The sequence below is a fragment of the Protopterus annectens genome, chromosome 1.part0 (assembly GCF_019279795.1).
Source record: "Protopterus annectens isolate FY-2018-M chromosome 1.part0, PAN1.0, whole genome shotgun sequence".
In the NCBI taxonomy this organism is placed as follows: domain Eukaryota; kingdom Metazoa; phylum Chordata; order Ceratodontiformes; family Protopteridae; genus Protopterus; species Protopterus annectens.
The window spans coordinates 962,192,233-962,202,232 of NC_056725.1; the positions used below are offsets into that span (position 1 = coordinate 962,192,233).

A 10,000-nucleotide genomic window follows, 5' to 3' on the forward strand; every position below is an offset into this window, starting at 1 on the left:
ATTGAGAATAGCTGACTCTTTTGCAGCAATGTAAATGAAATTTCCATAAAGCCTTTATTAAATAAAAAAGTGGATTTTATGAAATGAAATGATATGGTTTTACATAATTAAATGAAAATGAGAATAGTACTTTTCGCTTTTATATTTACATGTTTTATAAAAAAAGATTTTAAAGATGTTTTTTAGCATGTACTTTGCACTTTAAATACATCCTATCAATTTTCTAATGAATGACATCATTGTTTGAATAAAGTATTTAATGGGGAAATGGGAAATGAATGTAGATTCTGATGAAATCCCTGAATGCAGGGAAGAAAGCGCTCAATCGTTTGTTATTGTGAATAAAAATCTTGAAGAAGCGATTTCCAGCTGTGACCGTGTCTGTTTTCAGGATTAGTGGAATTTACACTGTTGGGCTTAATTCTGTGTTATTAGTCGATCATGCAAGACATGTTGTTTAGGCTTTGTATCCTTTTAGTAAAGTATCTCTAGTGGTGCTCCAGTTGTTGCATGTGTCTGGAGAGATACATGCCAAAGGGGGCATTATACTCAATAACTGGCCCAATGAAGGCCAAGTAAAAGGAACAATGACATCTAGATTTAGAGACAATCCCTTTGTTTAGATGCTGTGCAATACAGAGGTTTCACTAGTGAACTCCTCCTGGAATCTCAGCATGTGGACTTTACTGCTCTCAGTCAAAGTAACAGACAAAAGCACAAGCTTCCCATGCCTGTCCAATGCACAGTACATTATAAGGAAAATAGTCAGCCTTGGCCTGAGGTTCATGGGCCTTCTTAGGTGCAGCCAAGACAATTATGTTTATCCAAAGGGTTTTCAGACTGGCTAGAACAGTCCAGGGGTGTATGAAAAATCCTGTCTGGTCACAGCAGCCACCATGCCATGGTTCTTCCATGCATTTTCTACAGCACTGGAAGGCTTTAGCAAGTCTGCATTCAGACTTCAAGGTGGTGCTCTGCGGCCATTTAGCCTTCACCCAGATGAACTCCAGAATCTCCATGAATTTGAGTTACTGGATGGAAAAGTGGGAGAATCAGTCTCCTGATAGCTATCTGTCGGAGATAAAATGCCTTTGGGTGAGTCTAAGCACTTCTTGTACCCAGCTTCATCCCTGGGGCTCAGACAGATGCAATCTGAGGAGGGAAGAGTGAGATCAGGATATCATACAATGTTCTCTACATATATCTGGACAGGTAAAGACCTTCACTGAAACTAATGAAAATTCTTAAGGTTTATGGCACTCCGCTGAGCCCCCAACCCCCTACCCACAATTCCAGGAATGTAATATGTTGCCCTAAAAGAAACACAGTGTTGATGATTGCCCACACAGACTGGTCCCAAACATCTAACCAAGTCAAGGACATCAACAACAGTAGGAAAGTGGACATTGTGGCCACTGAGGTCAAGAGTACTGATGCAGACTGTGCCATCACAGTCAATGACGCTGCGTTGACTAACTACCTCTTCATTTCTTGGTATGTTACAAACCCTAGCTTCTTTGGAAGCCAAGATCCAGATCAGAAAAGGTGGCAAGGTAAGTGTTCAAGCTCCTGATGTTAGTTTAGGAAAACAACATGGGCAGCTGCTGAACAATGAAAAATGCCTACCACATAAAGGTGACACAGTCCTATGGGGCTTGTAGGACACTAGTGACGAGGGGCTGAGGTATGGAAAGTGGGCTAAAATATCACACAAGACACTTTCAGTACCTGGGGATTGAGCTTTGTTTCAAGGAGGATACCTCTTCCAGGTGCTTAGACTTGGGAGACAGACTCAAGAAAAACATCCTGAAATGGAAAAGGTTTACACACAATTGAACCAGCCAATTTAAGCTCCTTAATACAAGGCACAGAAACTGCACCTCTGACATACTCTTTGTTGGAAGGGGAACCATAATGATGGCTCAGTACCAGGGATGGCACAGAGTTTCTTCAGTTCCCACTTGATTCTTCCCCTCCTTCATTTAGTATGCACACCCTGGGATAATATGTGTGCACCCACCCTTGCATTTTTTTTTTGGGGGGGGGGACATACTTGCTTCCTGACCATCCCAAAAAAAGAGCAGTACAAACCTGCTGTGCAAAATGGAGGTTGAGCAGATGAGGAGAAGGAAAGTACAGTTGTGCGAGTTGAACTTACCATAACAGTAGATGTTCGAATTATCATTGCTGTAGTAGCTTTAGCTGTATGGTGTTACATTCGGCCAAGGATATAACAGCAAGCCAGCTTCAAGGCACCTTCCACACCAAACTGTCAAGCTGAGCTGTCTAAAACAACAAGTTTGGGTGTGAAACCCTTCAGAGCTTTCCTGCCAGCAGAGAGAAGGCGGCCACGTCCTGAAAGGTCAAGGCTAAATGTAAAAACCCTGGCATAAAACAAACACACATGACAGAGGGAGCAGCTACTGCTGTGGTAAGTTTACTTAAACAACTCTGTTCAAAACATTGATCACTTCTGCAATAGCCTTAGCTATGGGAATCTACACATATAGTTAACTATACGTAAGAGAAGGGTCCAGGAGCCCTGGAGAATGGGCCTAAAAAAAAATCAGGCTTATAAGTTTCTAGAATCAAACCCTTTCCAAAACGCCATAGATGAGGTCAAGGTCCTGACAGACTGGGCTTTGACCCTGACTGGAATAGCTTTTGTTATGCCCACCATGACAAATGTAACAGCCCTACACAACCATCTGGAATGGTCTGTTTTGACACAAAATGTCCGTTCTTACATACACAAGAAATGAGTAGCTAACAAAGACTTAGTTCTGTCAAGGTAGTACTACAGTTGTCTGTGGACTTCCAAGGTATGGAATATCCTTTCTCCCTCATTTTTGGTTCAGTAAATAAAACTGGGAGATGGATAGTTTGGCTTCAAGTAAAGTCAGATATTACTTTAGGCATAAAAGAAGGATTAGTTCTCAATGAGGCCCTGTCCCTATGGAAAACGAGGAAGGGCTGACTCACCACAAGAGCTTGCAACTCAGACAACTTGCTTGCAGAGGTCACAGCAATCAGTGAAAGTGGTTTCCATGTTAAGAACCTCAGGACATCCACATTAACTAGTTCAAATGGAGCAAGTGTTAGCTTCTCCAACAGAAAATTAAGATCTTAAGGAGGGGTCAATGGTTTAATCAGATGCCTCTTATGCAAACTCCATTTAAAGAGCATTTTAACATGAGACTGCTTTGAAAAATGGGACTAATGGGTAGACATGCTGAAATGGCAGATAAAGGCCTTACAAAAGTAACTCACTTTTAGAATTAATGCAAAGCTTTTGTTAGATCTATAAAATATATATACATCTTTTAGCATGATAAAGATTTATGAGCATTGATTTTCCTTTTGCATAACAGTTTAGCATGATACGATTTTAAGTTGCCTGTAAGTTTACAGATATCTTTATCTCTTCTGGTCCCACTCTGTTATACTTATTTAGAGATAATGTTGAATGAGCAAATAATTTAAGAATATTTAACAGGTAATTTAAACTACTATTACATAAAAAGGTATACAATATACTATTTGTTGAATTATTTAATATTTGTGATTAATAGAAGAGGATTATTAAACTTGTGTAGTAATGGGGGGGATAGTTTTAAAACAGCAAAATATATAAATTAACCATTTATTAATTATTTTTGACCTGTATATAATAATATATTAATCTGCAAGTCACAGTAGCTTTTGGCTAGTTTTTTTGATGAACTGTTAGGTGTTTGTAGGTAGAGTGAAAGTATACTTGCTTGTCTATTTGATACACAACTAGGAACTATGTATATTGCTATTAAAAAAAAATCCTACCATGGATACCACTTGTAGCTGTAGACTTGTATTTGATATGGTTATTCATAAGTATTAGTAGTTTAGTATGCAAAAAGGAAGAATTCAAAACAATGTGAAATGTTAAAATAGTGTTGGAAGAATGCATTAGAGTGTAATATACAATGAAATTATATAGTGAATAAATGTGTCATATCTTTTAAAAGAAATCTTTTTAAATACACAGTATGGAAAGTATTAATCTATTAATGTAAATGGATTAAATAATGGCAACAAAAGGAAATCATTAACAAGATATCTAAAATTGAATAGAGGAGACATTACACTCTTGAAAAGAGACTCGCCTGATAAAGATGTACAATATTTAAACAGCTTACGTTATGAAATGTTATCATCTGCTTCTTTTAACAAAAATAGGAGAAGAACTTTATACTTTGGGGAGTCATGGACTCCATTAATGATGCCAGAGGAATATATACATTTGTAGTAATTAAATATAATAGCAAACGCTATACATTAGCCAATTTTTACTGGATCATTGGAATAGGTGCAAGAGTGGCTAAAGATTACCTAACTTACTACAAAGTCATTGGAAGGGCAGTTTAATTTTAGCAGGGGATTTTAACTGCATATCTAGTATTGAAGATACAAGTGATAAAAAGAAAGCTAAAATTCTGGCATCAAGCAATACACTAAATAGATTGATTAGTAATAATAATACAGTTAAATTACCAGTAAAAGCAGAAAACAAGTCATTGTTATTCACTTGTTACTCTTAACAGTATAGGAAGCAAACTGGAAACGGACAGAATTATGCTTCTATAGATTTACTTAATAAACTGAATTGTTTTAAAACTATTCCTTGCCCTTTAGCAGATCATAACACACTTAAGATATAGTAATGGATAAGGAAATTTCAGATTTAAAAGAATCCCAGTATATATGATGAAATTAAAAGAATTTTTGGGTTACCTTAAGGAAAAAAATGGTCAGGGTAGCAAAATCATACTATGGGACACCTTTAAAAAGCACATTAAATATAGACTAGGAAGATGGGCTTGTAATAAAATGCAAGAGTGGGATAAAGTATTTTTAAAAATGCAAGATGAAATACACAAAGTTTGGTCTGAACAACAAAGTTAGATAATACTGAAGTCATTAAAAAATGAATGTCAAAATATCAAAACAGTTTTAATGTATAAAATCGACACAGCTTTAGAATAAAATTGCACAGTTATGCAAGGACTTCAAAAAATGTACACAGATTAGCTAAGATGTTAAGTAAAAGGGCGCAAATAAATAATATGCAAAATCAATCATCAGACTAAAGTTTACTTCAGGCAGAGAAAATGTTGAATATTTTTAAAAAATTCCATGCGGATCATAAGATAAAAATAATAATCTTACTAAAAATTGACAACTACTTAAAAAAAATTTTAGTAAAAAGCTTACTGACCAACAAATATCTCTGTTGAATAAGCCTAGTACCCTGACTGAAGTTAAAGAAGCTTTAAAAAAGGGAAAATGCTAAAGCTCCAGGGATAGATGGTTTAAAGTATGGAATTGTATAGTTTGCTTCCATTAACTAATGGCTAGAGTGACAAAATAACTCCCTCCTCTTGGAAATTTTCTGTAATCTCACCTATACTTAAACAAGGAAAAGGATATGTTAGATCTATTTCACTATTAAATGTAGACTATAAAATATTTCCATTTTCACTACAAGATTATTTATCTACTATATCTCATGAGCAAACAGGATTTATAGTCAAAAGATTAATATACAACATAAAAAGGTAGTAACTATTTTAGATTAATATACAACATAAAAAGGTAGTAACTATTTTAAATTTAGCATAAGGAATGAAGAAGAAATTGGCTACAATTATCTTAGATATCGAGACAGCTTTTGATTCTGTAGATTGGAACTACTTGTTTAAAACTTAAAAAGCATTTCCATTTCCAGAACAGTTTATTGGAATATTAAAAAAAAACTGTATAAAGACTCCAAAGCATAGGTTAAAACTGGATCTTACACTTCTCAAGGAATCACTTTAAACAAAGGCACAAAGCAAGGGTGCTAATCGTCCCCTCTACTATTTGCATTAGTTATCAAACCTTTAGGTAATACTATTAGAAGCAATGAACAAATTGCTGGATTCTCAATTAAGAGACTTTCAATCTAAAATGGAATTTTTTATAGATGATAGTTTTACTAACTTTATGAGATTTAAATTATTCAATTGAAGAAACCGATGAGGAAATTGAAAAGTTTCAAGTATCACTGCTGAAATGTAATATTAATAAAACTGAAACTTCAGTTTTAAATCAATTACTAGATAGCAAGTTTAAAGATAAATGTGTGGAGTCTGCACGTCCTCCCCGCAGTTGGGTAGCATTCGAAAGACATGCCTGCATAAATGGGCGTGCCTTCGTTGAAGGTTGGGCGTCGAGCTGGCACCTCAGCATTTCGTAAAAATCTACTACCAATCATTAGCGGACAGGAGTTCCGCTGTGGTAACCCCTTACTGGGAAAAAGCCAAAAGACAAACAAACAACAACAAGTTTAAAGATAAATAATTGGGAAGGAAAAGAACTTAAATATTTAGGAATAAAAATCAAGATGCGAGTAAGAAATTTTGAAATCATGACTGAAGTGTCACTTCTTATTGAAATTATATTACCCAAAATTATTTACATCGCATTCAATAGCTATAATACCGGACAAAAAAATGTTTTTTAAAGAAAATTGGAAAAATGTTACCTTCATTATTACAGTATCCTTAAAAAGCTGAGAATTGCTTATAGAAATCAAACAATATTATGGGAATATGGTGGTATTAGCTTCCCAGATGTAGACTCTTGTTCTATTGCTGCAAGGTTTAACTCTATTATACTCTGAATGGACTCAAATTATAGTCTATGGAAAACCATCCATTAGCGGATTACAATGAAATTCTTACAAGTTATTAAATACGATAAGTTAGACATATGTAATGATCCTTTAATCTGGTAAACAAAATTTTATAGGTTCATAGGTTCATACTAGGCTATCTGCCCAAGGGCATTTATAAGCCTAGCCCATAGTTATGTGGCTTTCGCCACCCCTTTAGTTTGAATAAAAACTATGCCCATCATTTTTCTGCCTCTGTCAAGCAGTGACACTGAAGTAATCCCTGGGGTATATCTGCGATCTCCCATCCATTGGTCAAGATTCCTCTTGAACAAGGCCAGCGAGGTGCTCTGCCTCACATGTACCAGGATTTTGTTCCACAGCATAGGGAGTCTCTGGGTGATGAATCTGTCCCTCCAGCACGTTCTATTTATAACCGTGTCAAGGTTTAAGTCTCCCGCCCTTGTGGTTCTGAGGGATCTAGATTTTTTGAGGTGAAGCATATTCATCAAATCTGGGTTTGACATGGCCTTATATGTCAGGCACAGGTCACCTCTGAGCAAGCGGTATGAGACTGAATAAAGCTGGAGTTCTTTCAGTCGGGCAGCATAAGACATATTTTTGAGACCCTTTATCCTTTTGGTGAGGAACTTTTGGGGCCTTTCAAGCTGCATCAGGTGTCTGGTCAGATACATTCGAACGGGCATTGTACTCAATCATAGGTCTAATGAGTGATGAGTACAGGGGACGATGACCTCCCTTGATCTAGATGTGAATTCCTTCATGATCAGGTGGGCGATATAGAAGGTTTTCCTAACTACTTTAGCAACATGAGTGTCAAACGAAAGACTACTGTCAACTTGGGTCCCCAGATCCCTGATGACTTTTTCTGTGCTCAGTGGATTGTCACCTATATGGTAGCTAGGGGTAACCTTGTTTTTCCCGAAGGGTATGACTATGCATTTTTTGGCGTTTAACTTCAGGCCATGGCTCTGGCACCAGTTATCCGCTTCTGTGAGGCCCTTCTGGAGGATATCTGTGTCAGATGTGTTTTCGACTATGGCGCCCAGTTTGCAGTCATCTGCAAACTTTGTCAGCCATAACCCTCCTGTGTTTGCTTGTACTTCAGAAAAGTAGATGCCGAACAAGAGTGGACCCAGGACTGAGCCCTGTGGGACACCACTTGTGACAGGCTTTGAGTCTGACATGGCTCCAGCAACTCTGACCCTGTGGGTTCTGTCGCTAGCCAGTTTGCAACCCATCTTGTGATGTATGGGTTTACATTCAAGCTGATGAGTTTTTCGATGATACCTGAGTGGGGTATTGTGTGAAGGCCTTTGCCAGGTCGAGGTAGGCTGTATGGACTGCCTTTCCCTCATCAATGGCCTTGGTGACTGTCTCAAAAAGTCAACCAAGTTTAAGAGGCAGGATCTGCCTTTGACAAAGCCAAACTGGGTTGGATCCAAAGTCTGCAAGTTCCCTATGTCTTTATTTATGAGTTCCATTATGATCCTCTCCATGGCTTTGCAGATAAGGCTTGTCAAGCTAATGGGGCGGTAATTTCCAGGGTCTGTGGAGGCACCGCCCTTATGAAGTGGGACCACAGTCGCGTGCGCCACTCCTTGGGCACGTATCCTGGAGGTGAGGCTAAGATTAAACAGCTGTCCTAACTGTGGGTTTAATTCCTCGTTGAGTTCATGAAGCACACAGCCGGGGACACCATCCGGTCCCATGGATGCTGTGTTTTTGCCTTAGTGAGGGCAGTTCTCACCTGGGCGTTGGAGATGTTTGGGGGCTACAATCCTCTGGAATAGATATCTCTCCTTTTGGGGGAGAAGTTTGCACTGAACCTGTCAGCCAGTATGTTAGCAATGTGTGTAGGTTCAGTAATTTTCACATCATTTTGAACTAATTCTGAGCATATCTGGGAGTTTCCTCCTAGGTTTCTAACATAGCTAAAGAAGGCCTTATGATTGTCTTTAGAGTCCTTGGCGATTTTTCTCTCAAAATTTGCCTTGGATGATTTTATGAGAGCTCTTAGTTTTTACTTATAATGATCAAAGGTGTCTTACCTTTCAAGGATTTTGCTCTATCTTGTAGTAGCTTCCTCCTTTTGTTGTAGAGCTTGTTTATGGCTGGGGTCCACCAGACTGGACGCTTGCCTTTGGTACAGAGAGTCTTAGTTTTGTTTGGGATTGCCTGATCCATGCAGTCCTGTAGGTGCTGGTAGAAGGCATTTGTAAGTGATTCAGCGGTTTGAGTAATGTTTACCACTGGCTCAGGGGCCTTAAAGGAGACCACACTAGTTTTTAGAAGTGTGAAATCGGCTTTTGAGAAGTTTTTCACTGTGGTCTTTTTTTGTTTCAGGTGGGGGCGGATGAGGACCTCCAGCGAGATTAGTTTATGATCTGATCTCACCAGTGAGGGGTATACTTCCGGTGTTGAACATTTTGATCCCATGTTCGTGATTATGAGATCAAGTATGTTTTCACCTCTTGTGGGGATGGTGACTAGTTGTTCCATGGCATTTGAGTTTATGAAATCCAGGAATCTTTGGGTTAGAGTGTTCGGGCTTGAGTAGTGTTCCCAGTCTATATTAGGGTAGTTGAAGTCACCTAGTATGATGGTGTTTGGAGATACATTTATCCCCTCCAATGTTTTCAGGAAGGCCATGTGAGGTTCCTGAGTTTGAGAGGGTGGCTGTGCATGCATAAAATCAATTCATAAAACAAGAAATGTTTTTAAAACTCCATCAATATGAAAAAGGAAATTTTTGTGCTATTCCATTGCATCAGCATCTCTAGATTTAAGGAAATTCAGAACAATTAAAATGAAGAAAAAGTACACTCAGCAAAGCAAACGCTTCACTGTGCCAAAAGATAAGTAAAAGTATTCTGATAATAATAATAGCAACATTCAAGCGACCATGCAGCAGACACAAGTCATAAACCATAAAATCCTTTAATCTGTGATCAAATGTGGTTAAGCGCTTTCGGAAGTGCTTCTTCAGACCAAACAATCCACAGACATTTTAAAAGCCTTTAAATAGACATCATCAACCATCAATGTGCAGGAAACTTCTTAAAGAAAAAGAGTATAATGCAAATCACTAAAAACTGAGACTTGAACGCACATTCACTACCCCGTACAGATAGTAATGAACGAACCATACATATAAACACAATGCCTTCTAATAATTAAAAGGCACAGTTACAATAAAACTAACCCAAATAAATCTATGAGAATAATAAGCAGTATCAAAATGCAATGCAGAAACATTTACACTCTGACCACTCTATCATCCATATA

The 10,000-nt window shown here is 37.8% G+C and overlaps 1 protein-coding gene across 20 annotated transcripts in view; it reads right to left on the reverse strand.

Annotated features, from left to right (window-relative positions):
- EPB41L2 (erythrocyte membrane protein band 4.1 like 2) overlaps positions 1 to 10,000 on the reverse strand; it is a 2,741,769-nt gene that overhangs the window by 2,664,248 nt on the left and 67,521 nt on the right. The window lies entirely within an intron of this gene.